Raw genomic sequence first — 6,000 nt, 5'->3', positions numbered from 1 at the left:
ACAATGTCTCCAAACACAAAGAGCATACACGACCAAAGATTATTTGCAGAGACCTTGTGATGGCACGCAGATACGAGGGTCCACCCCTTGAGCAGCACACTACAACATTTCAAAGAAACACCTAACACATTATCACCACCCCAACTCAGGGAGCATCAGCACCAACATCAATCCCAGAAAAGCAATAGTGTGCAAAGGAAAAACAAAATGCTTTATTCAGCATTAAATTAAAACGTATAAAAGAACACTATTTACAAAGGCCATAGGCCAGTCCAGATGCGAAGTCCGGGGGGGGGGGGGGGGGACACATGGCCACGCGTCTCCCCTAGCTTGCCTGCACATTAGACACTTCATGTTCATCCACTGGGGGGGGGGGCATCATGTGGAGAAGGACCAGGCACCGCAGGGACAGGAGGGGGAAGGGTAGGTGTTGTGGGTGCAGGGACGGACGACTCCACCACAGGGGGTGGGGCAGCACCAAAGGTGGTGGTTAGCAGGGCGCTGCACACTTCCGCAAGCTCGGCCAGCGTCTCCCCTGCACCCGAAGAAACCACAGGCCCCATGGAGGGGGGGGGGGTCGGAGGGATGGGTTGCAGCGCTACTGGGGGAGGTGGTGGACAGGGGGGGGCTCAACTCCCCTACCCGTGGAGTGCCTTGCCCGTTTGCGGGCTGGTGAACCAGTGGGGCTGAGGCCCAGCACAGCCAAGTAGGTGTCCTTCTCAGATTGTGGGGCAGGGGAGCCGAGGGGAGTGACATTGGAGGGACTGGGGAGTGAGGAATGCGGACTCAGACTGTGGCTGCGTGTCTGCCTGTGTGCCCCAGACCCAGTGGGTGTGCCTTCTTCCCCCTGAGTGAGCGTGACAGGAGATGTGCGCTTGCCCTTCCGTGTTGGTGTGCTGCCTGTGTCTGGTGGGGTGCATGCCTGGGAACGTCTGGGTGTGCTTGGGACAGGCATGGGAGTGGGAAGTGTGGATGGTGCAGGGGTAGGGGGGGACAAAGCGCTGCAGGAGACTCACTGCTGCCGTCAGTGACGAGTCCATGGACCTCAGCAACATCCGTTGGTCAGACATCGCTGATGACATGCCCTCCATGTACGACACCATCTGTGTCAGCAGTCTGGTGTGGCCATGGAGGACACTCAGCAGCGATGTCTGGCCAACCTGCAACTGCCCCTGAATGTCCACAGACTCGGCAGTGAGGGCAGCAGGGGAGACAGGGGCAGGGGGTGCGGTGCCTGGCTCGAAGGAGACATGTTGTTGCCCTACACGGGCAGAAGGGACCGGAGCAACTGGGAGGGCGGTGATGGGAATGGAGGGGGCGGTGATAGATGTAGTGCTGCTGCCAGCTGTTGGAGCAGCCTCCGTCCCCTCTGGGAGTTCAGCCTCGGACCCGTCAGCATCGTAGTCGGTGTTGGTACTAGACAGGTCCTCCGCCTGACTCCCCTCGCTCTCCGTACCACTTGCTGCGCCAGACTCGCCAGCACTGGTGGCACCGGGTCTGGATGCCTCCTCCACGTCCGTGCAGGTGTCTCCCTCGGTGTCCCCCGACGATGCTGTGGGCAAGGTGAAGAGACAGGAAATAATCAGACACCTGTATACATATGACACATGAGTCCAAACAAAATAGGTCACAGTGCATATCATGAAAAGCATCATGAGTAACATCTACAATACTCCGCACATATGTAAGCCCTGCACTCCCCAGTTGGTTGACCCATCATGCCCCTTGGAAACAATGGAAATCAGGACACAACAGCTAATAACTCGATATCCAATTAGACAGAGGATATGGTGTCTGGGAATTGTTGAGCACAGCCAGACTATGAAGGCATGCCACCTCTTGTTCACTGTGAAAGGAACAGTATTGGTGCACCCAAGGGCAAATAACTGACGCCAATACTGAAGGTGTCCCCACACTCAGAGACCTGTGAGTAATTAGGAAAGCCAAAATAAATACATTGTGAACCCTTGGGAATCACAACACTTTACACAATCAACGTGTTTGGAATGTGTGAATGTGCCACTTTTTGATCAGAACACACATGTGCCTGTATAACAGAAGTCACACAAGGAGGTGCTCAGAAAACTACATTTACACAGTCATTGTATGAGCTGGCAGTCCAAATCAAATAAGCCACTGTAAAGAAGAAATGGGATATCAGTAAGTACATATACATGGCACCATGGTGGTCTGGATGACTTGACACTCGTAAGTTGGTATCATCAACAACCAAGGACTTACCCAAATGTAACCACACAGTGGGAACATGTATATGTATAATCTCTAAACAAATATTTTTCGAAACTGTGCCTTCGTTTTTAATGTGCCAGCGTGTCCAAGAAAAGTGTAAAGGTGGTGTCTTGTGCACTTCCTCGGGAGACATCTGTCATGCAGACACATTATTGTCATTCACCACAAAACATCAAAGTCATGCATATCAACTATTGAGACATGTTGACAAGTGTAGTGAGTGCCAACGTCCAAGACTGCTTGACTAACAACTTGAATCATGCCACCTGTCACATGGCCATCCGTAACATCATGACACATTTGGCAACACTTCTGACCCACTACCTGTCATGTGGAGTGGCACACATGTGCAAACACAGGACAATGCATTAGCTAATGGCCCTGCAATTGTGTCGGAACAAGGAGCACCTGCACTGAGGAGACACCCTCTTGGGAACCAAGATTGTCCACACAGATGTCAGCACACACAGACCAAACTACGTAGCATCTGGACCACACACCGTTGCCAAAAATGGATGAGCAGGAACCATGTCTTTTAACTTTTGACACATGCTGCAAAGCACAAACATTAAACCCTGCACAACATGACTGGGTCACTGCATGTTGGGTGTCTGTCCAGACAATTATCACACACAGGTCAGACCTGGCAAGGAGACATAAGGTTTGGACATGTAGGCCTTGCCCGCTCAAACACCCCCTACCTGAGACAATGTGATTGAGACAGAGCAAGTAACTTACACCTCTTAATCTGGGTTTACTAAAATGTGCATCAAGAACTCCTAAATGTACACATCACCTCGTGAGGCTGACCACACATATTAGTGACAAACAACCATCATCAGATAGTTGTACATAGACACACAGGCACTGGCCAGTGTGAGTATGCACAAGCCAAATGGGGTCACCCTGTACAGTGGACACATGTAGCACACTTTACGTCAATACAAATGAGGCCAGGGAACAATGCCACAGAGGCCAACCTATGCTGAACACACCGAGAATGTCCACAGTGTTGGATGACACACATGATTCCTAGGAAAAGGTGTCTCATGGGACTGTAGTGGGCACACTGCTCCATGGTCCTGGAATGATCTGACTGCAACAGGAGCAACCGTCCCGGCACTATGCATATCTCCCCCTCATGCACATCATGTCTGAGGCCACAACATCGGTCATGCATGCTGCAAGTCTGTTCATTTTAAGCCTCACACTCCTATGTTGAGACTCAGCATCAGTGCCAACAATTATGGACCCCCAAATGACTGAACAGGACAGGGCACATGTTCTTTTGACATGAGGGCATATCTGCGTCGTCTCCATGTCTGTGTTTTATTTTTTCATGTGTACCCCTTCATCGCAATGTGTGCGAGCTGCTAATTTTTAATGACATGTGCCCTGTACGTCTAGCTTGCCGCCAGCTGTCTGTATGAGATGACATCCTTCAAATGCAGATATGTGGATGTATGTCACTCCTGTGATGTCTCTGGCTGTTCACTTACACTGTACCACGTAATACTCTTTGTATGGGAGGCGACTGTAGCAGTCTAGTCTTCCACTTCCGCATTCACCGCACCACGTGACATGCGTGATGACGCTACGTTTCTCCACCGGAAAAGCACATCCTATTTCTGTACCACTCCCGGCCCGGACGTTAACATCCGAGTCCGAAGGTGGATCGTATAGGTTTCCTGTGGGCTGGTGACTTTGGTGTAGTAAGTGGAGGTCCTGCTTTGCTTAATCCCGCTTCACCTCTACCTCGTAAGTTAAGTCCCGCCCCCCACCCGGACTCATGCAGTGACGTTGAATCCAACATCACGTAAGCACCTATTTACCAACCTTGTGGTTCCGTGTGGGTGTTTACCAATCAGTCTGATAATGCCTCGCATCTCCATTTACAAAGCCAAGCGTTTCTATTTCGTTTTATTTCATTTCATTCTGCCTCCCGTAGTCAGCTGGAGTATAACACTGATTAAGAGTTTGATGGCCAGAAGCTTTTGTACCTAGAGTGCACCTCACGTGAAAGTCCACCCTTGTTGCAATTACCTCCCACTAGGGCGCAGCACTGTTTGGCACAATTGTTTAGTGCTATTTAGCACCACGAGAAATTCACTATACCGGCACGGGCTGATACGAACGTTAACTCCCAGTGTTCCAGGTTTTATGGAAATTCACCGTTTGTGAGCATGAAGTTCATTCACAAATTTGTTTGAGTGTCCATGGTCGGTTCTCTGTGAATATATATGTATGTTGTGAATCACTGTTTGTTTTGTTTTCCCTTTCACCTCTTCTTTGCTCCAACAGAACCGAAAGCTCTCAGAAATCCTGAAGGGTTATTTTACCATAACCGTAAGTTTTAGCGGTTCCGGACCCCACAGGTCAGGGTACGCCTTAGCGAGCATATACCGCCGTGGTGGTCCACCACTAGGTCCTGAAGAATGCTTCATGTAGTATCGTGAGAAGCAGAAACATGTTGACCACTTTGTTCATATCGCACCTTTTCTAGGACGTAGCTGGTCTAATTATCACCAGAGTTCCCACGTCCACCACACTATTTTTAACTGTGTCCAGTTGACCACTATTAAAGTTGTCTATTGGTTTAAATTGTGACACATTTTAACTAGCACTATCACGGATTGCACTGTCTTCACACACAAAAAATCCAGCTCCGCTGTAAATCAGGCGTCGTAGCACACCGGGGAGACATTTGGTCTCTCCGGTGGGAACCCAATGATGAAGCATGTCACCAGCTAGGCTGGTGAGTGAGGGTTCTTCTAAAACATAGTGATTCACCCCTGTGCTTTTTAAATACTTTAGCACTGGTCCAATTCTGACGGACACACTCTTTCTTTGTTTATCTATACCAGCCCTGGGGGACTAAGAGTGGCTCCAATAAAATTCCCTCTCTCTCTTGTTGTTAAATTACACTTACACTGGCCCACAGCTTGTTTCAGGGCATGTAATGTGGAACTTGACAATCAACGGTTGTAGCTGGCTCTTCGTAGGAGTCTCATCTGGCTGGCATACGTGTCCTGGATGTATTGCACAGACCAGACTCTGTATTTCGCAGATGTGTATTAACAGTTGAACATGTGCTCAGTTTATTGACATTGGTGTTGTGATGTACTCACTCTTCGTTATTCCTTCCAAATTTCTGCAGGGCACCGCCTCTCCCCCGACCAATGCCAGACTTGGGTGCCATGAGGGAATGTGACTGCATACGCCGTTACAGATTCACCCAACAGTTAATTGAGGACCTGACAAACAGGCTGGCACCACACCTCCAACCACGACACAGTTATCCTACTGCGCTGACCCCCAAGATGAAGGTGATGGCAGCCCTACATTTTTTTGCCACCGGTACGTTTCAATTCACCGTAGCTGGTGTGGGTGGCATGTCCCAGACCATGTTCAGCCGTGTCCTGCATGATGTTTTAGAAGCCATTTTGGAGCACCTGGATGAATTCATCCATTTTCCGACTCGTGAGCAGTTGACAGGTGTCAAGGGTGAGTTCTATGCCCTGGGAGGGATGCCACATGTAATTGAGTCCATTGATGGCTTCGGACGGGTGGTACGGATCGTACTTGCGCGCTCGGACTTCTGTTTTACGATTTGTACGTAAAAATGTCCGGCTCCCTCTCGTACACTTTTCCCGACGCTATTCGGATGTATTTTTCACGTACGAATCGTACTTCGCCGTTTGTACGGGACTTGTACGATTCGTACGTAAAAAAATACGGATACGAGTCGGA

General features: G+C 49.7%; 1 long non-coding RNA gene across 1 annotated transcript in view; it reads right to left on the bottom strand.

Annotated features, from left to right (window-relative positions):
• Positions 1–378: 378 nt before the first annotated feature.
• LOC146871336 (uncharacterized) overlaps positions 379–6,000 on the bottom strand; it is an 80,615-nt gene continuing 74,993 nt past the window's right edge. Inside the window, exon 3 of the long non-coding RNA XR_014959544.1 lies at positions 379–1,552. This is a non-coding gene — a long non-coding RNA (uncharacterized LOC146871336). The remainder of the gene's footprint in view (positions 1,553–6,000) is intronic.

Source organism: Triturus cristatus, chromosome 1_1 (genome assembly GCF_964204655.1).
Source record: "Triturus cristatus chromosome 1_1, aTriCri1.1, whole genome shotgun sequence".
Lineage (NCBI taxonomy): Eukaryota > Metazoa > Chordata > Amphibia > Caudata > Salamandridae > Triturus > Triturus cristatus.
This window is presented reverse-complemented; position numbering and strand designations above follow the sequence as displayed.